Below are 22,479 nucleotides of genomic sequence, written 5' to 3'. Positions count from 1 at the left end.
TCTGTGGACGCAGGAAGTAAATGCCGATGGTTGTTTGCCTCGCCAGGTGCCAGTATCGGGATGTTTATGATCATGTCCACGATATCCTGAAGTGGGAAGGAGAACAGCCAGAGGTCGTGGTACATATTGGTACCAGCGAAATAGGAAGGAAAAGGGAGGAGGTCCTCAAAACAGACTACAGGGAGTTAGGAAGGAATTTCAGAAGCAGAACCTCAAAGGTGGTAAATCCGGGATTACTACCATTACCTGAGCCATGAAACAGTGAGTATAGGAATAGAGCGAGATGGAGGATAAATGTGTGACTAGGAGATTGGAGCAGAGTGCAGCGATTCAGATTTCTGGATCATTGGGAACTCTTTTGGGGCAGGTGTGACCTGTACAAAAAGGTCGGGTTGGACTTGAATCCGTGGGAGACCAATATCCTCGCAGGAAGGTTTGCTAAGGCTATTGGGAAGAGTTTCAACTAGAATATCTAGGGGGTGGGGAGCAAACTGAGGAGACAGAGGAAGGGGCGGTTGGTTCACAAATAGAGAAAGCTTGGAGACAGTGCGAGAGGGAAGATAGGCAGGTGATAGGGAAAGGATACGCTCAGACCGATGGTTGAGATGTGTCTATTTTAATGCAGAAGAATCACGAATAAAGTGGATGAGCTTAGAACGTGGATCAGTACTTGGAGCTATGAAGCTGTGGCCATTACTGAGACTTGGATGGCTTAGCGACAAGAATGGTTACTTAGAGTACCAGGCTTTAGATATATCAGAAAAGACAGGGAGGCAGGCAAAAGAGGTAGGGTCGCGGATGACACTGCTGATCAGAGATATTGTCACGACTGCAGAAAAGGAGGGAATCATGGATGGATTGTATATTAAGTCTCTGTGAGTGGAAGCTTGAAAGAGGAAGGGGTCTTAAAACTACTGGGTGTTTTTTTATTGACCATCCAATGGTAAGAGGGACATCGAGGAGCAGATAGGGAGGCAGATTCTCGAAATCTGTGTAGAGTTCTCAGTATACTAGATGGACTGTTAACTGTTAATCGCTTATTACCAAAATGGTTTCTGTGAACTGTTATATTAAAATGGCTTCTCGTAGTGTTAACTGCTGAGTAAGTGGTTCTCTGTAACTGCAATGTTTGGGTTCTACAGTGTGATGATGGAAATTGTATTCATTTGTTAGCCAATGGAAATCATGTTCTGTTATCTTGTATATGTGTGCAGAGTTGAGGAGCGTGGGCTTTTTCGGGGGGCGAGCAGAGAGGACGGACGTGTGAGGAACGGACAGCGGTCCCAGGGTGGCGGACACCGGACCTCGGGGGTTTGGAAGGTGGCCGAGTCTCGGAAGGACGTTGTGGATGGAATCGGAGGCGTGAGCTCCAACGTATTACAATATTATGTGCACAAGACTGATAAGTTACTCATGTGGCGCCTTTTCTTGTGGTTGTTTCTACTAACCCATCACCAAAATTTGCTATAAAGTATACTTCTTTACTTGCACTTTGTATGTTGTTTCATATTTGTGCCGTGGCTGATCATTGGGCGACTCACACCTTATCCGCACCAAACCACTGTTTGGCGGGGTCGACGGCTATTCACCCTAGGCAACGGGGGTCAGTGGGGCAAAGACCGTTACATTTGTAATAATAGCAGGTTTGTTCTGGTGGGAGATTTTAATCGGCAAATTCTGATTGGCATCTCTCTAGAGCAAGGGGTTTAATTGGTGTGGAGTTTGTTATGTGCGTTCAGGAAGGTTTTCTGACACAATGTGTACATAAGCCTACAAGAGGAGAGTCTGTACCTGATCTTGGTTTGGGAAATGAACCTGTTCAGGTGTCAGGTCTCACAGTGGGAGAGCATTTTGGAGACACTGATCACAATTCTATCTCCTTTACCATAGGAAATGGATAGGAACAGACAAGTAAGGAAAGAGTTTAATTGGAGTAAGGGCGGATAAGAAGCCACCAGGCAGGAACTTCAAAGCATAAATTGGGAACCGACATTCTTAGGGAAATGTACGACAGAAATGTGGTAAATGTTCAGGGGATATTTGCGTTACATGCTGCGTAAGTACGTTCCAATGAGACGGGAAAAAGGAAGGTAAGGTATAGGAGCCGTGGTATACAAAGGCGGTTGTAAATCTAGTCAAGAACAATAGAAAAGCTTAAGAAAGTTTCAATAAATTAGATAGAGATCCCGAAGATTATAAGGCTAGCAGGAAGGAGCTTAAGAGTAAAATTAGGAGAGCCAGAAGGGGCCATCGTGAGGCCTTGGTAGACAGGATTAAAGAAATCCCAAGACATTCTACACGCATGTGAAGAGCATGAGAATGAGTCGTGAGAAAATAAGATCAATCCAGTGTGACAGTGGAAAAGTGTGTAGGGAACCGGATGAGATAGCAGAGGTACTTAATTAATAGTTTGCTTCAGTATTCACTACGGAAAAGGATCTTGACTTTTGCTAGGATGACTTACAGCCGATTGACGGTGTGGTGTACTCAGGCGAAGCCTAAGGTGATACGGCCAGGGGACATGGCAATAGTGATGGTTACCCCCAGATTCTCCGGATTACCGCCGGAGTATAAGCGCGGGCTGGTGGAGAAGACGCTGAAGCTAGGGGATGTCTTTTCTCAGGGCGAGTTTGATGTGGGATGTTCCAAGAGCACTCGTCACATTATCCGGATGACAAATGACACCCCCTTTAGAAAAAAGTCCAGGCGGCTGGTCCCAGCAGATGTGGAAGATGTGCGGCAGTTGAAGGATGCAGGGATTATCGCGGAGTCCCAGAGCCCCTATGCGTCCACCATAGTGATGGCAAGGAAGAAAAATGGGAAGGTACACATGTGCGTGGACTATAGGACCCTGAACCGGCGCGCTGACCCCGACCAGTATACGATCCCGAGGGTGGAAGACGCATTGGCCTGGTTAAGTGGTGCGCAGTGGTTTAATGTATTGGATTTGCTGAGTGGGTATTACCAGATTCCGATGAGTGAAGCCGATAAAGAGAAGACGGCCTTTATCTGCCCCCTGGATTTTTCCATTTCGAACGAATGCCCCGAGGCATATCGGGGGCCCCACCTTCCAGCGGCTCATGGAGAGGACGGTGGGGGATATGAACCTGCTGGATGTTTTGGTGTATCTGGATGACCTGATAGTGTTCCGATATACTTTGGAGGAACATGAAGAGCGGCTGCTGAAGGTGCTGAGTCGACTGAAGGACGAAGGGTTGAAACTTTTCCTGGATAAATGTCATCTCTGTAAGTCGGTCAGCTATGTCGGACACATAATCTCGCGAAATGGAGTGGCCACTGCTCCGGGTAAGATAGCCGTGGAGACCACATGGCTGAGACCTCAGAAGGTGAGCGCCTTACGCTCGTTTTTGGGGTTTTGTGGATATTACTGGCGATTCGTGAAATGATATGCGAAAATAAGTCACCCATTAAACCAGCTGTTGTGTGGTTATCCACCTGTGGGGAGGAAGAGGAAGGGAGACCGAGGGCCGGAGGTAGAAGGATAATTGAACCCGGGGGAGGCTTTTGGATCGAGGTGGGACGCTCAATGTGAAGAGGCATTCCAATCTCTGAAAGGGGCGCTGACGCAGGCCCCGGTGCTGGCTTTTGCCGATCCCCGGAAGCCGTATGTGCTACACACTGATGCCAGTTGCGAGGGTCTGGGGGCTGTCCTGTACCAGGAACAGGGCAACGGATTGAGGCCGGTGGCGTTTGTCAGCCGGAGCTTGTCGCCATCTGAGAGAAACTATCCCACTCACAAGTTGGAGTTCTTGGTGTTGAAATGGGCGGTGGTGGACAAGTTGAGTGACTATCTATACGGGGCCAAGTTTGAGGTGAGAACTGACAACAATCCTCTCACTTATATCCTGACCTCGGCAAAGCTGGACGCTACTGGGCATCGGTGGTTGGCGGCCTTGTCTGTCTATGAGTTCAGTCTGAAGTACCTGCCGGGGAGTCGGAACATCGATGTAGATGCTTTATCTCGTCGGGCGCAAGTCGAGTCGGGCACGGGTGAGGAATGAGAGAGTGCCCCTGCCCCGGGAGTGAAGGCCATGTGTGGAGTTGGGAGCGACGGGGAAGCAGGAGCCCCGATGGGGCCGGATCGTGCAGTGGATCAATTGGGGTTGACGATGACGCGCTACCCACTGTTTACTGTAATTTGACTGCTCTGAGGACATGCAGTTGCCGGAGTTGAGCCCCCAGGAAGTGAGGGTGGCTCAGCGGAATGATCCGAGCATTGGTACTATCTGGTACGCGGTTAGACAGAGGGATATGGCTCAGGTGGAGAAGGCGAAGCATGCCTCCGTGCCCCTATTACTGAAAGAGTGGCCTCGGTTGAAGCTGAAAAACCAAGTCCTATACTGGGTCCCGTCGCCCCCGGACCACCGCCGGCACTGGCAGCTGGTCATGCCTGAGAAGCATCTGAAGACCGTGCTCCAGGCACTACATGATGATTCCGGGCACTTGAAGAATGCTGTAAGACCTGCAGTCGTTGCATCCGGAGGAAGACCTTTCCTGCGCAGGCGGCTCCTTTGTCCCACTTGCAGACTGCGGGACCCATGGACCTGGTGTGTATGGATTTCCTGTCTATTGAGCGAGACACCAGCAACACCGCGAATGTCTTAGTCACCACGGATCACTACACTAGATATGTGCAGGCCTTTCCCACTAAGGACCAGAAAGCGACTACAGTGGCGAAGGAGTTATGGGAGAAGTACTTTGTTCATTATGGCCTTCCCCGGCGGATCCATAGTGATCAGGGACGGGACTTCGAGAGCAGACTTATCCATGAATTACTGGGTATGCTTGGGGTTGAGAGATCCAGGACCACCTCCTATCATCCGCAGGGTGATCCTCAGCCCGAGAAGTTTAACCGGACCCTACTGGACATGTTCGGCACTTTGGAGATCGGGAAGAAGAGTAAGTGGAGTCAGCACATGGGCATTTGGTTCACTGTTACAATTGTACTCGCAATGACGCTATGGGGTACTCGCCTTATTATGAGGTTCGGGCGGGAAGCGAGGTTGCCCATTGCTCTGTGTTTTGGGACTGCAGCGGGTGAAATACCTTCGAAGCCACATCTGAAGTATGTGTCCGATGTGAGGAGAGAGTTGAAAAGGGCGTACGAGTGGCTGAGGCGACGGCCACCAAGCAGAATCAGAGGAATAAGAAGAGGTATGATCAAAGAGTAAAGGTCGCCCAACTATTGCCGGGAGACCGAGTCCTTATCCGGAATTTAGGACTACCTGGTAAGCACAAGTTGGCGGATCGCTGGGCGGCCACCCGCTATGTGGTGGAGAGCCAGATGCCGAATCTCCCTGTTTACCGGGTGAGACCAAAGGATGGGAAGGGTCCTGACAAGGTATTCCATCGGAACCACCAAATATCAGAGGATATTTGTGCGGAGTTCTGCATTGGTACATTCCAATGAGACAGGGAAGTTATAGTCGGGTGCAGGAACCGTGGTGTACAAAGGCTGTAATAGATTTATTCAAGAAGAAAAGAAAAGCATACAAAATTTTTAGAGAGCTAGGTAATGTTAGAGGTCTAGAAGATTATAAAGCTACAGGAAGGGGCTTACAAAGAAAATTAGGAGACTGAGAAGGGGTCATGAGAAGACCTTGGCGGGCAGGATTAAGGAAAACCTAAAGGTATTCTACAAATATGTGAAGAGCAAGAGGATAAGACCTGAAAGAATAGGCCCCATTAAGAGTGACACTTTCTTAGTTTCCTTCTGTAAGTTTTTAAATGTCGTCCAGTCCTCAGTTTTCCCCGTAAAATTTGCTTCCCTGTACGCCGTCTCTTTTGCTTTTACTTTAGCCTTACCCTCTCTCGTTAGCCACATTTGTGCCATTTTTCCATTCATGATTTTCCTTTTTCTTGAAATAAATTTTCCCTGCATTTTCCTTATTTCTTGTAGGAATTTCATCCAATCTTTACCCCCAGCTCCCGAATCGCCGCACATTCATTACACAGCACCGAATCCAAAACAGCCGATCCCCTGGTGGGCTTATGGACAAGCTGCTCCAAAAAGCCATCCTGTAGGCGTTCTACAAACTCCCTTTCCTGAGATCCAGTATTTTCCTGACTTTCCCAATCCACTTCCATATTTAAATCTCCCATAATTATCTTGACAGTTAGCTTGACATCCGTGGTTGGGAAGTTGTTGGAGTCGATTGTCAAGGATGAGGTTACAGAGTACCTGGAGGCATATGACAAGATAAGCAGAACTCAGCGTGGATTCCTTAAAGGAAAATCTTGCCTGACAAACCTATTACAATTTTTTTGCTCTTTGACGAATCATTGGCCTCTTACAAGGTTCCAGAGCGCTGGCTATTACAGGAAGTTAATCGTATAGTTAAGGTCATAAAACCGAAGAACATAGGAGCAGAGGCAGGCCATTCAGCCCATCGGGTCTGCTCCGCCATTCAATTACGGGCTGATCCAATTTCTCCAGATATCCCCACTCCACTACCTTCTCCCCATACCCGTTAATGGCCTGGCTAATCAAGAACATATCTATCTCTGACTTAAATGCACCCAATGACTTCGCCTCCACAGCCGCTCGTGGCAACAGATTCCACAGATTTACCGCCCTCTGACTAAAGTAATTTCTCCGGATCTCTGTTCTAAATGTAGCTCCTTCAATCCTGAATGCGTGCGGAATTGTACTAGACTCCCCCGATTGGAAATAACTTTGCCATATTTAATATGTTTAGGCCTTTTAACATTTGGAATGCTTCTATGCGAACCCCCGCCTCCCCCCGTCTCCACTCATTCTCCTGAACTCCAGGGAACACAGCCCAAGAGCTGCCAGAATTTCCTCATACCCTTTAATTCCTGGAATCATTCTTGTGAATCTTCACCGAACCCTCTCCAATGTCAGTATATCCTTTCTAAAATAAGGAGCTCAAAATTGCACACAATGCACCAAATGTGGTCTCACGAGAGCCTTATAGAGCCTCAATTTCTCAATCCTCTTGTTATTTTCTCTACCTCCAGAAATGAATGTCAGCGTTGTATTCGCCTTCTTCACCAGCGACTCAACCTGGAGATTAACCTTTAGAGGATCCTTCACATGGACTGCCAAGTTCCTTTGCATATCTGCATATTGAATTCTCTCCCCACCTAAATAATAGACTGCTCGTTTATTTCTTCCACCAATATGCATGGCCCTACAATTTCCAACATTGTATTTCATTTCCCACCTCTTTACCCATTCCCCTAAACTATCTAAGTCTTTCTGCAGGCTCTCGGCGTCCTGAACACTATGCGCTCCTTCACCTATCTTTGTATAATCGGCAAATTTTGCAACAAATACATTACTACCACAATCCCAATCATTGACATACACCGTAAAAAGCACCAGTCCGAACCTCGACCCCTGTGTAACTCCACCGGTAACTGGCAGCAAGCCAGAATAGGATCCCTGTATTCCCACGCTGTTTTCCGCTGATTAGTCAATGCTACACCCATGCTGGCAGCTTCCCTGTATTTCCATAAGCTCTCATCTTACTAAGCGACCTGACGTGCGGCATCTTGTCAAAGGCTTTCTGAAAATCCAAGTACACCATCTTCTTTGTCTACCCTGCTTGTAATTTCCTCAAAACATTGCAGTAGGTTTGTCAGGCAGGATGTCCCTTTCAGAAAACCATGCTGGTTTTGGCCTATCTTGTCATTGGCCTCCAAATACTCCGTAACCTCTTGCCTAACAGTCAGTTCCAACAACTTTCCAAACACTGATGTCAGGCTAACAATCCTATACTTTCTTTTCTGCAACCTCCCACCTTTCTTAAATAGCTGTGTATTTAAGTCATCAAGTAATCCCCTACAATGCCAGACTATAGATTCTTGAAAGATCATTGCTTATGCCTCCGCAATTCCTCCAGCTATTTCGTTCAGAACACGAGGGTACATTCCATCGCGTCCAGGAGATTTATCCACCCTCAGACCATTCAGCTTTCTGAGCACCTTCTCAGTCGAAATTTTCATTGCACATCCTTCACTTACCTGACACTCTTGAATGTCCTGTATACTGCCACTGTGTCTTCCACTGTGAAGACGGATGCAAAATACGTTAAGCATTAACTGATTGGTAGCAGGCAGAGAGTGTGTATCAAAGGATCTTTTTCTTTTTGGCTGCCAGTGAGTTGTGCTGTTTCTGCTGATGAAATCTTTTAATAGAATGGCTTTGTTGTCAATTTTGCAGATGATACGAAGTTTGGTGGAGTGGCAAATAGTGTTGAGAAAACAAGTCGTCGTCTTCGTCGTGGCTATCCCTTGAGGTCGAGGATGATGTTCTTCGTTCTGTTGATCAAGTGGCCCACAGAGTGAAGACGCCTGTGCGTGTATTTGTTTAATGTTTACTTGATGTTGCACTCCAAGAAGCACACGATACTTCACAAATCAACCAACTGATTCCAATGGCATAGATACCACGACGATTGGAGCTGATGGATTTGTTGCATCCTTCATCCGCCTTCACAGCTGTTGAGTTCGAAGTAATTTCGTCCGCCACTTCCACCGTTGAGGTCTTGGTTGGATTGGTCTTTGTCAGGGACCTCACTCACGACCTTACCGCCATGGGTGACCCTACCAGGAGAATAGCTCCAGACGGCATCGCTCTTGGGATCTCAGGACCACACAATCTTCTTCACCGCGACAAGGTGACAATCCACGGGGAAGAGAAAACAAGTAGGCTACAGAAGGACTTAGGCAAGTTAGGAGAACGGGCAAGAAATTGGTAAATGAAATGCAATGTTGGAAAATGCATGATCGTGCTCTTTGGTAGAAGAAATAAATGTGCTGACTCTTTTCTAAACGGGGAGAAAATCCAAAAATCTGAGAGGCAAACGGACTGCGGGGCCTTGTGCAAAACACCCGAAAGGTTGAGTCGGTAGTGAGGCAAGCAAATACAATTTCCTTTCAAGAGGTCGAGAATGCAAGAGCAGGGATTTGATGTCCAGGCTTTATAGGACACTTGGTAGGCTTTACCTTGAGTTTTAAGAACAGATGTGGTGGCATTGGAGAGGTTTCAGAGGAAGATCACAAAGATCATTCCGGGAATGAAGGGGGAAGTCTCATGGCCTGTACTCGCTGGAATTTAGAAGGAAGAGGGATCTCTTTGACACCTTTGGAAAGTTGAATGTCCTACACAGATCAGACGCAGAAAGTATGATTCATGATCGGGGAGTCAGGATAGCACAACCTCAGGGTGTAGGAGCGTCTATTTAAAACAGAGATGCGGAGAGCTTTCTTTAGCCAGAGAGTAGTGAATTTATGGAAGGTGTTACCACAGGCAGCAGTGGAGGCAAGGTCGTTGGGTGTTTTTAATGCGGAAATTGATAAGTTCTTGGTTGGCCACGGCATCAAACGTTTCGGCGCTAAGTCCGGGGAGTGGGGCTGAGAAGGCGAAAATAAAGGACCAACCATGATTGAATAGCACAGCAATCTCAAAGGACCAAGTGACCTAATTATGCTGCTATGTCTTATGACATAATGGTCTTATGCCGGCAGATAATTTAAAGATATTTCTTTAGTTCACTCCGCAGTTGGTTGTCCTTTATGACTTCCGTATTTCTGACGCGCTCATTTATTCATTTGTACTGCGACGTCCTTTGTCCTATTTATCCTTCCTCCCTAACATTCTGTGCCTGAATGCAAATATTTTTTGGTGGCAATTTAGAAATTGAGGATTGTCAATGATTTCTTTCAGCTTGTTCTATTTCACATTGGAGCGTTGAGCAGCCGCGCTGGTGCCAACGGAAAACGTAGCTACTGGGCGTCGATCATTGCTGCGGCCTACAAGCAGACCATTCTAACAGGGATACATTTTTTCACTGTTCCCTGTGTCCGAAATGGACGTGCCTGTCGCCGAAGTATTTGTAGATAAAACTACAAGCGCATATGTTGCAAATCGTATTCTGCAGATACTACCGGAAAAGCTGAAAGATTGACAGATAACCACCATCTACTCTGACAAAGGTTGTTCTGCAAGTTCAGATAATATAGCTAGATAAAAAGCCATTAACAGTAAGTGCATGCATGAGCCAGGAAGGCTTTGTCAGGGAGGAGGATACTAAAACTTCAAACGTTTTATCAGATACATAAAGTGTAAAATGAAGGCGGGAGTGAATTTCGGCCCGCTGGTAAACGATGCTGGAGGAGTGGCAAAGGGGAACAACGAAATAGTGAACGAATTGAATAAGTATTTTCCATCTGTCTTCAATGTGGATGACACCAGCAGTATGGTGGATATTCCCGGTGTCAGGGGGCAAGCAGTGCTGGAACTTACCATAACTAGACAGAAGGGTCTTGGGAAACTGAAAGGACTGACGGTAGATAAGTCACCTGGACCAGGTGATCTACACCCCAGAATTCTGAAAGAGATCGTGAAGGCATTAGTAATGATCTTTCATTAAACACTAGATTCTGGAATGGCGGTAGAAGACAGCAAAATACTGTCTCCCGACACTTGAAGAATAAGGTAGAGAGGCAGAACAAAGGAAACTATCGGCCAGTTAGTCTAACCTTTGTGACTGGCAAGATGTTGGAGTCTATTACTCAGGATGATGTCTCAGGCTACTTGGAGCCACATGAGAAAATGGAACATAGTTAGTATAGTTTCCTCAGGGGAAATCTTGCCTGAAAAAAACCTGTTTGATTTCGTTGAAGAAATAACGAGCAGGATAGCAAAAAGGGAACCTCTTTATAGTGTGGACTTGGATTTTCAGAAGCCCTTTGACAAGGTGCTACACACGAGGCTGCTTAACAAGCTACGAACCCATTGCATTACCGGAAAGATTCTAGCATGTATGAAGCATTTACTGATTAGCAGCAGGCGCACAGTGCGAATTGGGAATTAATGGAACCTTTCTGACTGGATGCCAGTGACAACTGGTGTTTCACAGAGGTTCTGCGTTGGGACAAATTCTTCTTACGTTATATGTAAATGATTTCGATAAAGGAATTGATGCCGTTGTTGCAAATATTGCAGACGATATGACAATAGATGGAGGGTCATGTAGTTTTGGGGAAGTAGAAATGCTACAGAAGGATTTCTGTACTACAGAAGCACAGAAATGCTACAGAAATGACAGATTGAATGCAGTATTGTGAAGTGTACAGTATGAAAATGCACTTTGGTAGAATAAATGAAAGGGTTGACTATTTCTAAATGGAGAGAAAACACAAAACAAACTGAGCCGCAAAGAAACTTTGGAGTCCTTGTGCAGGATTCACTAAAGGTTAATTTGGAGGTTGAGTCTGTGGTGAGGAAGACATATGTAATGTTAGCATTTATTTCAAGAGGACTAGAATATAAAAGCAAAAATGTAATGTTCAAGCTTCATGAAGAATTAGCGTGTCCTGTTTTGGAGTATCCTGAGGAGGTTTGTGCTCCTTAGAAAGGATTTACAGAAACTGCAAACGGCTCAAAGGATGTCCACAAAAATGCTTCTAGGATTACATGGCTTGTCAGATAAGACAAGTCTAGGACTGTCTTCACTAGCATTCAGAGAAATGAACGGTGACCTTATTAAAACTATTGAATGGTGAAAGGCCATGATGAGTGGATGTGGAGCGGATGTTTGCTGTGGTGGGAGACTATAAAACTAGAGGGCGCAGCCTCAAGATACAGGGGGAACCTTTTAGAACGGAAATGAGGTGGAATTTGTTCAGCCAGAGAGTAGTCAATCTATGGAATTCTTTGCCACAGGCAGCTGTGGAGGTCAAGTCGGTATATATATTTAAAACAAATGGTGATAGATATACGACTGGTCAAGGCATGAAGGGGGCTAAGACAATAGACTGGGGATGAGAGAAAATTTTTATCAGCTATGATGAAATGTCAGAGCAGACTGAATGGGCCAAATATCCTAGTTATGTTTCTTTATCTAATGGTCTTACAGGACCCTCAGTGCTAATAAGAGCGAATTCAGGAGCAACTATTATCGCTCAACTGTCAGGCTGTTGATCCAGAGCGAATAATTTCACTCCACTCATCCAACAATCAATGGATACACTTCTAATGACTCTTCCACTGGTGTGCTTCTTATATATTGTTTACTTATTGTATATATATAATAATCTGGAATAAAACCATTTATAGATCTTACTGTCTAGACTACGTATACCTTGTTTATGTAGCAATGTATTTCAATTTCCTATTTTCATTCAGCATATTTCTGGTGTTTATCAGTTATTGATTTCTACAAGTTATGTGTGTTTGGAATAAACGTGTCTCTGAAATAAGTTGTTCTTGCTTGTTTATCCTCTATTGTATAAGAACGGTTATTACGGTTTCTTCTGTAATAACCGATCGGTAATAACATAATTTGTGGTATTCTGACTCTAAAACTAAATGATTATGAGTATTATTATTGTTGTTGTTGATATTATTATTATTGTTGTTGTTGTTATTATTTTTTTTCTCAGCTCAAACTGATAAAACCTGAGGTACGGGCATAGCCAAGCACGATCATTTGTCAATGGCTAGGAGTTTTCAGACAATTCGAGTGATGTTTAGTATTGTGCCTTTTCGCATATTTACAAACAGTAAATGTTGTTGTGTAAGGCTAATTGTTTAATGCTATAATTTAGTGCCTTTGGAATGATAGCAGGTGTAGAGACTACCATTTGGACAATGTATATATGCCCTGTCCATGTTCTATAGTTTTCCAGTTTGCTCTTTAAATTCAACATCAGTTCTTCACACTGAATTATTTTTGTTATGTGTGTTTCGAATGGCTATATCTATGAAGTCATATCCAGACATTATTATACACTGTCCCAACTGCAGGTACGGTTACATTGTTGTATAATTTGTGGAATTCTGACTCTAAAAGTGGATCAGGCTTGTTTTCATAGTAAGGTATTGTTCCTTCTGTGTGTTAAAGCAAGATTTTGATGAATGATGTTTGCCACTAGATTGGTCCTGGGTAAGTGATCAGATTGAGTTCAACTCTTACAAGATCCTGTAATGCTTTGGATTAATTATGATTCCCATGGCTTTTTCGACATTTAGTGCCTTGAATTGGTTTGTCTTTTATTATGCATTTTTGATATTTGTGCCTTAACCACCTCGTTTTGTATTGCCGCAATGAAGTCTCTGTTTCTTAGAAGAGATGTCTAACTCTAAGTCAAGCGTCAACTTTTTCTTGTTGACACCTGTTTTGCTCAGAAGGTGGAATGTCTTCCATGGGGAATCATACTTTTCGATTCATTAACATTTTCTTCTCCAGTGACATTTTTTTTGGGCTGTGCTTTCATTTATTTTAGCGGTGTGTATTTCTCATCAGAATTTGATATGCTCGCATTGACTGCTGAATAATGTTGTCCCTGATGAAAATATACCCATTGAAGTTTTGTCTGACTGCCCTGGAATTTTGTTATGCCTCATCCTCCTTCAGTTTAAATTACTGTTAATCCAAGCACGATCGAGTGTACATAGTGTTTTCTAACATTTGTTATATCATTTCTTAATTTTCTCTGTAAGTATTCTTGATCGGTTTCAGATCAAGATATTATGCCAAAAGAACACCATAATCTGTGTATAGAGAAAGTATTTATTGACTTTGGTACATTATACTGCTGACCTCTGCTTGCCATATTTTCTGAAGCCTGAAGTAAATTTTGGCGAAGGTTGTCCCTTTATCACACTATGACACGTTTTCTTTGTTGATATCCCAGATACTTAAAATTTTCATGCTCATTCACCAGTTGCATTGTATCCTGCTGCTCTGTTTTGTCTTCAGTTAGCTCTATTGCACCTTTTAATATCCTGCACTTATCTAATCAAAAGTTCATGTTCACAGTTTTAGACAATAGTTGCACTACTTGAATTAACTGTTCCAGCTTTACTGCTGAATGACCACATAATTTCAAATCGTCCAAGATATTATTATTTATTTGTTGTTGTTTTTTTTTTCCTCAGCTCACACTGGTAAACCTGAGGCACGGGCATAGCCGATTATGCTCAGTTCTCAATTTCTAGAACATCTGGTCTATTCTAGTGGTGTTCAGTATTGTGGCTTTCTGACGATACACAGATGCTGTTGTGTGACCTAACTGGTTAATGCTATTGTGCAGTGCCTTTGTAGGGTTGTATATGATGACAGGTATGTACTTTGATAATAAATTTACTTGCAACTTTGTAGTTTTAACACTGAGTGTGTTTGGAGTCTGAAACACAGATCCTGAATGGTGCTGAAGGCGGGTACTCACAGTATTTATTAGAAGAGCGGCCGAATTGCCGATGAATTAAATTCCATGTAGCAAGTGCTTGAATTTTGGATTTTGTGAATACTTAATTGATAATCATACTGATTATAATTTTCTGAAGGGTCTGTTTTTGTGCTACGCAACTTTATGTCCAAAGGTGTTAAGTATTGGTTTCAAATTAACTGGAAGCATTCGATGACTTTTGTACCTGTGGATGCTTACCCCTGGGCTTCAAATTCCAGAAAAGGAAGGCAGGTGCAGTTATTGATAACATTTGCAAAATTCTAGCTTCAAGTGCAAGAATATCGGAATCATGGGCCCGTTTGCTTCTTAAAATCTGGAGCAGATGGCCTAGCAAGGAGAATACCGGAAAAATGTTCCAGGTTTCGTTGTGCAGTTATATCCAAATGGAAATGGGAATGCAGACCCAAATTAACAACTTTTCAAATACGATGACCAGAATTCCATGAGCTTTACATCGTTTTTTTTTGAAACGGAAAAAAGATGAGGGCATATCTCTCCGGGAAAGTTAATTAGGTGAAGGAAGTTTGCTGTTAACCGTGAAGAATCGGAACATTTTGAGGTCTGTGGTAATAAGAGCTGACGTCAGAGCCACACCTTCAATGATTCCTGTTGCAAGGTTTTCTGCCTAAAATGGCAACAATGTTAGCTATTGGTGTGCCGATTCTGGTACTATGCAGTAACGCTTCCTGCTCTCATTGTCACCTATTTAAGAGCATTTTTTTCTGGTTATTTAATAGAGACACTCTATGTTGAATAGAGCCGTGAACTGAACAGCTATTCTTATAGAAAACTAACGGCGAAATTCTTTTTGATCTATGTGCAAGAAAGTGAAATGCAGATTTTGTGGATTCTTGTGTTGCTCCTGCACATTCCAAGCTGTAAGTAACTTTAATTTCCACTTTCCTTGAACTGTTCACAACTCAAGATATTAAAATCTCTCACTCGTGTTGCTTTGAGCCGTTTCGTAAGTTAGACCACTGCTGAATTGTTTCTGGGAGCCTCGATAGGAAAGGTGTCTTTCGGATGTGAAGGATGCAAAGAGAGTTCATTACGATGGAGCATAAAGGAAAGCAGCATACACACTGTTTAATTTTATTTTGCAGCGGGTGGTTGCACCAAAGATACGATAGACCGATCTGCCACTATATAACTATCATTGCAGGAATCAGTCATATAAAGTCTATCCACTAGTATGGATGACTTTAAACTCATTTGTATCTCCGTCACTCGAGTGTCAACGTGAATAATTCAGTCACGGCTCGTTGTTAAGAGAAATAAGAGGAGATATCCATAAAGGTCCTTTCCTCATTCTGTGCGTTGATCTGGGATATTACTCTATGTATCTGCCGGCTCAGGAGGCTTAAGGCTGATCTATTCGGAAGACCATGCCGTTTTCAAGCGTTGATCGCATTTAGCAGATTGTGCTGTCTTTGATTCGACACGTTCATTCATATTAATGTTGATGATCTTTCATCGAAGTTAATTCAATCAATGAAACAAGGATAGAGTAGAGAATGTTGGAACTACAAATCAGAGGAATTATTTCTCTGCCACCCGACCATCGAGATATCGTTTCAGATTCTCGGAGGTAATCCAAACGTAATTTCTAAATCTGATATGTTTTACAGATGCAAACAACAGGAATTCTGCAGATGCTGGAAATTCAAGCAACACACATCAAAGTTACTGGTGAACGCAGCAGGCCAGGTAGCATCTCTAGGAAGAGGTGCAGTCGACGTTTCAGGCCAAGACCCTTCGTCAGGACTAACGTAGTCCTGACGAAGGTTCTCGGCCTGAAACGTCGACTGCACCTCTTCCTAGAGATGCTGCCTGGTCTGCTGCTTTCATCAGCAACTTTGATGTGTGATGTTTTCCAGATTCTGTTCTGAGCTAGATAAAAGAAGAAAAGAAGCTGAAATTTCGTGTAAATTAACATACATATCAAATGGAACGTCAAGGCGTCGAAGAGAGAAAATTAGTTATTTTTTTTGCATCGGTTGTATCTGAAGTGAGAAATTGTATTACTACATCGATTAGAACAGACTTTTCCTTGGAGAGTAATTATTGCTTCAATGCTGGTGCGAGATCTGCCAAATTTTCCTCCACGACGAGCGGAGATAAAGTTGTGGGACGGGTAGATTGAATTGGTATTGGGAAGTTGAATGTATTGCTAAATTTTTACATTGTTCTCTTCAATTTGCATATCATTCCCCACGAAGTTGTTTTCTATTTGCATAGACTCTAATTTAGAATAATAACGGCGTCAAAGACGATGGGGAGAAGGCAGAGGAATGGGGCTGAGAGTGAAAATAAATTAGACGTGATTGAATAGTGGAGCAGTCTCTTATCGTCTAAATACTGCATTTTTCCATTAACAACTGGGCTGTCTCTCAAAGTGCTGGAGGAACTCAGCAGGTCAGGCAGCACTTGCGGAGGGTAGTAAATATTTGGTTATGTTGGTTATTTAACAGACTTGATACAGACATCACTCCCCTTTGTAAGGCTGCGGATAAATCAACTTTTAATTATTTTTCCCACCTGGAACCATAATTTTAGTCTGAGGTACACAGAATGCGTGAAATATTACTGAACAGTGCAATGTAAGAGGACAACTTCTAAATAGATTTTGAAATTCAAATAATAGATAGTGGAAATCGAGACCTATTCCATATAACTTGTTATAATATTGTTTTAATAGAACATAGTTGAATCAGTGGTAAATATAGTTGTCTGGATTTGAACATATAAAGATATAATATCAGTATCATCATTATGCGACATAGAACATGGAACATAGAATAGTACAGCACAGTACAGGCCCTTCGGCCCACAATGTTGTGCCGACCCTCAAACTCTTCCTCCCATATAAGCCCCCACCTTAAATTCCTCTATATACCTGTCCAGTAGTCTCTTAAACTGCACTAGTGTATCTGCCTCCACCACTGACTCAGGCAGTGCATTCCTCGCACCAACCACTCTCTGAGTAAAAAAACCTTCCTCTAATATCCCCCTTGAACTTTCCACCCCTTACCTTAAAGCCATGTCCTCTTGTATTGAGCAGTGGTGTCCTGGGGAGGAGGCGCTGGCTATCCACTCCATCTATTCCTCTTATTATCTTGTACACATGTCATATAGCGGGACCGATCATGGTCCACGATTGTTCTTGACAAATTGTTTGAGGGATGTATTTGCCACTGTCTTCTTCTGGGCAATGTATTTACAGGGCGGGTGACACCAACCATTCTTCAGAGATTGTATGCCTGACGTCAGTGTTCGCATAACCATGACTTGTGCTATATACCAGCCGCACTTAACACGCACCGTACCATTTTAAGTAAGACTCTCCGCCAATTGATCCATTTATTGGAGTCAATTTGTTAAATAAAAGTAACGACTCAAGTGTAGTAAGGCTAGTGTCTTATGATATTCACCCACGCATTCGAAACACTATATAATCGACGACGAAAATATTATGTCCCGGAGTCTATCTTTATCTGACCTACTGTAATTTTTGCATATACACAGCATACTCGCTGCATTAGCGGCTGAAACAAAAGCGATCTCTGAGAGTTCCGCCATGTTTAGCGTAAAATTTATAGGATCCATAGGATCCCAGCATCTGAAGGTGCTGACAGCGGTTAGCCTATTATCACGGGTTTCATCATAATCAGACAAAATGATGAGATAGTGATTGTCCAAAATCAGTTATTGCTCGTTTTGAACTAAACGTATCCATATTAAATTGTAGTACATTCCTGCAGCCCATAGATGCACATCACCATAAGAAAGCGGGTAGTATGAATATTATGTTTCGTCTTAGTGTCAGGTCAAGGACGTCTCGGATCAGGTCCACAGCATTATAAAGGGGAAACGTGAGCAACCAGAAATCTTGGTACACATGGCACCAATGCCATACAGTAGGTAGAAAAAGGAAGGATGCCCTTAAGAGACAATTTAGAAAGTCAGACAGAAACCTGAAAAACAGGAACTCCTGGGCTGCAAACTATGAACTGCTGCCCGTCCCACGGGTAGCGGCGTTAAGAATGGGATAAATTTATAGAAGAATGACTCGCTGAGGAATTAGTGCTGGGGTTGGCGTTTCAGATTTCTGGATCATCAGAACGTATACTGGGGAAGATATGATCTGTGCAAAAGTGACGAGATACATCAGAACTGTTGTTCGACGAGTATACTTGCAGGCAGTGTTACTGGAGCTAATGGAAATGGTTCAAAGTAATCTAGCATAGAGTGGTGGGGAATGGGATGCAGAGTGACAGCGCTGAGTACGGCAGCTAATTTACAACTAGATGCAGTGTGCAGCGAGACCATTAAGAAGTGTAGACATATCATAAACAAAGGAAATTCTGCAGCTGATGGAAATCCAAGGCAATAGACACAAAAAGCTGATGGAACTCAGCAGGCCAGGCACCATCCATAGGAATACACGAATAGTCGACGTTTCGGCCGAGAAATTTCTTCAGGAGTGGACAGGAAGGGGACATCTCCAGAAGGTCACACATATGATAGGGTAAAAATAGAGTCAGTGGGTTGAGTTGAAGTGTAATATGGGATCAAAAGCGAAAATGTTGAACAATACAGGAATGAAGTAGTTTCGTTTGAATACACACAGTAAACGGAATATAGGTAGATGATCTTATAACGCATTTAGATATTGGCAGGTACGACGTTTCGGGCTTCACTGAGTCGTAGCTAAAAGGTCGTAAATGGGAGCTTAACAACCAAATATAAACATTGCATCACAAGGGCAGACCGGTAAGCAGAGGTGGCTGGATAGCTCTGCAGTTAAAAAAAAAATCAGTAGAAAGAGATGAAATGCGAAGGAAGATGTGGAATCCTTGCGGGTAGAGTTAACACACTGCAGGGGTGAAAAGACTCTGATGGGAGATATATAAAGGTTTCCTAACAGTATCCATGATGTGGGCTGCATATTACAATGGGAGATAGAAAAGACATTTCAAAAGGGCAATGTTACGATCGTCATGGGGAATTTCAACTTGCAGGTAGTTTCGCAAATTAGGTTAGTGCTGTATCCCAAGAGAGAGAACTTGTAGAATCCCGACGCGTTTGGCTTTAAAGAGTACTGAGATGTTGAGCCCACGAAGGGAAGAGCTGTTCTGCACTGAGCATCATAACTCTGATTTCAATAGGCAGCGTCGGGCACAGATCCTCTGGAACCTGTGATCATGATAGGATACATTTCACCCTGCAAGTTGAGAAGGAGAACCTAAAGTGAGATGAATCAGTAATGAGTTGGAAAAGAGAATTGTTGAAGCACGTGAGAGGAGATCACCAAAGCTGAATGAAGGGGACACGAGCAGGGATGACGGCAAAGCACAAAGGCTACTGTTCTGGAAGAAATTCAGAATCGATAAATGCAGTATAGACATATCCCAAAGAAGATGCATTCCAAAAGCAGATGGCAAAGCGGTGGCTGACAATGGAACTCAAACCCAACATAAAAGCAAAACAGAGGGCAGGCAGCAATGGGAAAATTAGTGGGAGGTTAAAAGATTAGGAAGCTTTCTAAAATTAACAGAAGGAACTAAAAAGCCATAAGTAGGGGAACATTAGAGATGTTAGTTCGCCAATAATATCAAAGGGGACACCAAATTTTTCAGATCTATAAAGACAAAAACAGATTCAAGAGTAGATATTGGTACGCTGAAAAATTACGCTATTAATGGGGGGGGGGCAAAGAAATATTGGAAGAACAACATAACCAATTTTGCATCTGCCTTTAATTTTTTCTATTGAAGTTCGATGGGACTGCAACAAGAGATTATGGGTTAAGGGTGAAAGGTGAAAGATTTAAGGGGAATATGAGAGGAAAATCTTCACTCAGAAGATCTGAGAGTGTGGAACGAGTTATCAGCTCAAGTGCTTTATGAGAGTTTGATTTCAACGTTTAATCGAAATTTCACAGGTACATGGATGATAGGGGTATCGAGGGCAATGGTTGGTAGATGTCAGGTCAATGGAAGTAGAGAGTTTAAAATCTTTCGGCATGGAATAGATGGGCCGAAGGCCCTACTTCTTCTGTACTTTTCTGTGACTTCATAACTCTAAATGCAGCCGGACCTGCTGAGTTCCTCCAGCATTTTCTGAGTGGAAGAAATAACATGGAAGTGTGGAACATATTCACACTATTTAATTACGTAGTCTACTTTCTGTCTGCTTTGTGTTGTTTTAATATCTAACGGCATCATTTGGATTACACCATTAACCATGATCTTTTTTTTTAAGATTTCGGACAAGTCAGAATGGTGGGAGAGACCTCGCTTTGCACAGGAAATTTACAAATTAAATTCCGAGATCAGTGGCTTCCCGTCTGTAGCAGTCAATGGAATACGGTCTATGGGGAAATTCTCTGTAGACAGGTTGGATGCGGTTCCTATGACAATTTAGAAGTCACGCCTATTTCACCCGAAGACGGACCTGTCCTGCTGAATAACCTTCAGTGTAAGGGAAATGAGACTTCTTTATCGGAGTGTTCGTTCACTGTTTCAAACCAGGAGGAATGCCAGTCCGGGGCGATCGTCTACACCTATTGTAAAGGTATTTGCACTCTACAATTTTGTTCGATATTCTCTGACTTTGATCCTTGGATTTAACATCACCCAAACAATTCGTAACTTTGTTACAAGCTGACCTTCTTCCATTGGCTCTGTCGTCATGGTAACCAACCGAACCAAAGTTCTGGACATGGCACATGCAGATTTTGAGATAAGTTTTAGTCTCATAACAGCAAAACGAATGCTGATCTAAGCGGCTTTTTGGACTAGAAATTTGTATTTCCGTCAGTTTCTATTTTCTTTTCCCGCTGATAGTCTCTGATTGGAGTTACACTTCGACCGAATTATCGAACAATTTTCAGAAATCACTGTCCACATTCTTCCGGCCAGCCCACACTAATCCAATCCGTGTTCGGTTGTGTAGCTTGTGTGGCGTAAATATTAGGGTTCCGATTCAAATTGTGTCAGGCACTGATCGTGCTGACACCTTCAAGTCTGCACATTCAGGTACCTCCTAGTCACCACCCAGCCAGTAGGACTCCACTGCCTCTCGTTCCAGACTGATGATCAGTTTAGAAAAATGCCAGTTTGGGGCTGCCGTAAACATCTTCTGAAAAGTCATTTGAGCTATGTAATTTAGTTAGTCTCTTTCACTTACTCTAATAGTTTGTTGAGAAATCGAATTCATTGTGTACCTTTGTCACAAGCTGCTGTTCTCATTTCTGCACTGCAGTCTGCAACAGGACGCGAACCGACGTATTGTGAAGCAGCAGCAGGATAAGAAATAAATTTCAGCTTGCATTCCAAGGCCATAGGACCATTGGACATTCAGAAGATCCAATCTGCTCTGCTAATCCAAAATGCCTGATTTATTAATCATCTCAATCACATTCTACTGCCTTCTTCCTTAAAATTTGACTCATCAAGTAACTAACACCGTCCGCTTTAAATATGCTCACTTACTCAGTCTAAACCGCTGTCAGTGACAATAAGTTTCACCGATACATCACTCTCTGGCAAAAGAAATTTCTCCACACCTCTTTTCTAATTGGACATCCTTCATTTCTAAAGGGTATGCTCTCTGGTCTTGGACTCCCCTGCTATAGGGAACATCCTCTCCACATCCACTCTACCAGTCGGCATACAAAAATAGCCATACTAGAAATAGTAACACTTCACCTGCGAAACACCTGGCGTAGTGTCTCTGTGTCCGGTGCTCTCGAAGCGGCCTTCTCTACATTAGTGAGACCCATCGTAAATTAGGGGACTGCATCGCCAAGCACTTCTGCTTGATATCCAAATGTGGAACTTCCCGGTGTTAAGGTACCGGCTCATGGCTGTCTCATTCCAAACGCTGAGGAAATCCAAGCAAGGCACGTAGAATGCTGGAGGATATCAGCAGGGCAGGCAGCATCTATGGAAAAGAGTAAACACGAAACCTATATCCATAGATGCTGCCTGGCCTGCTGAGTTCCTTTACATTTTGTGTGTTTTGTCTCTTCTATTCCACTATTCTATTCCCTTACCTGGCATCTTATCTCTTCTCAACTGCCTGTCAACTCCTTCTGGATCTCCTCCTCCTTCCCTTTCTCCAATGGTCCACTCTCTTGTCCTATCAGATGTTTTCCTCTCCAGCACTTTACATTTCCTAACCATTTGACTTGCCCTATCACCTTCTAGCTATCCTCCTTCTTGTCGCCCC

At 43.4% G+C, this 22,479-nt stretch overlaps 1 pseudogene; it reads left to right on the top strand.

Annotated features, from left to right (window-relative positions):
- The first annotated feature begins 4,176 nt into the window (after window positions 1-4,176).
- Window positions 4,177-22,479, top strand: part of LOC134345053 (deleted in malignant brain tumors 1 protein-like) — a 126,330-nt pseudogene continuing 108,027 nt past the window's right edge.

Source organism: Mobula hypostoma, chromosome 4, assembly GCF_963921235.1.
Source record: "Mobula hypostoma chromosome 4, sMobHyp1.1, whole genome shotgun sequence".
Lineage (NCBI taxonomy): Eukaryota > Metazoa > Chordata > Chondrichthyes > Myliobatiformes > Myliobatidae > Mobula > Mobula hypostoma.
Note: the sequence above shows the minus strand (reverse complement) of the source record. Positions and strands in the feature narration are given on the sequence as shown.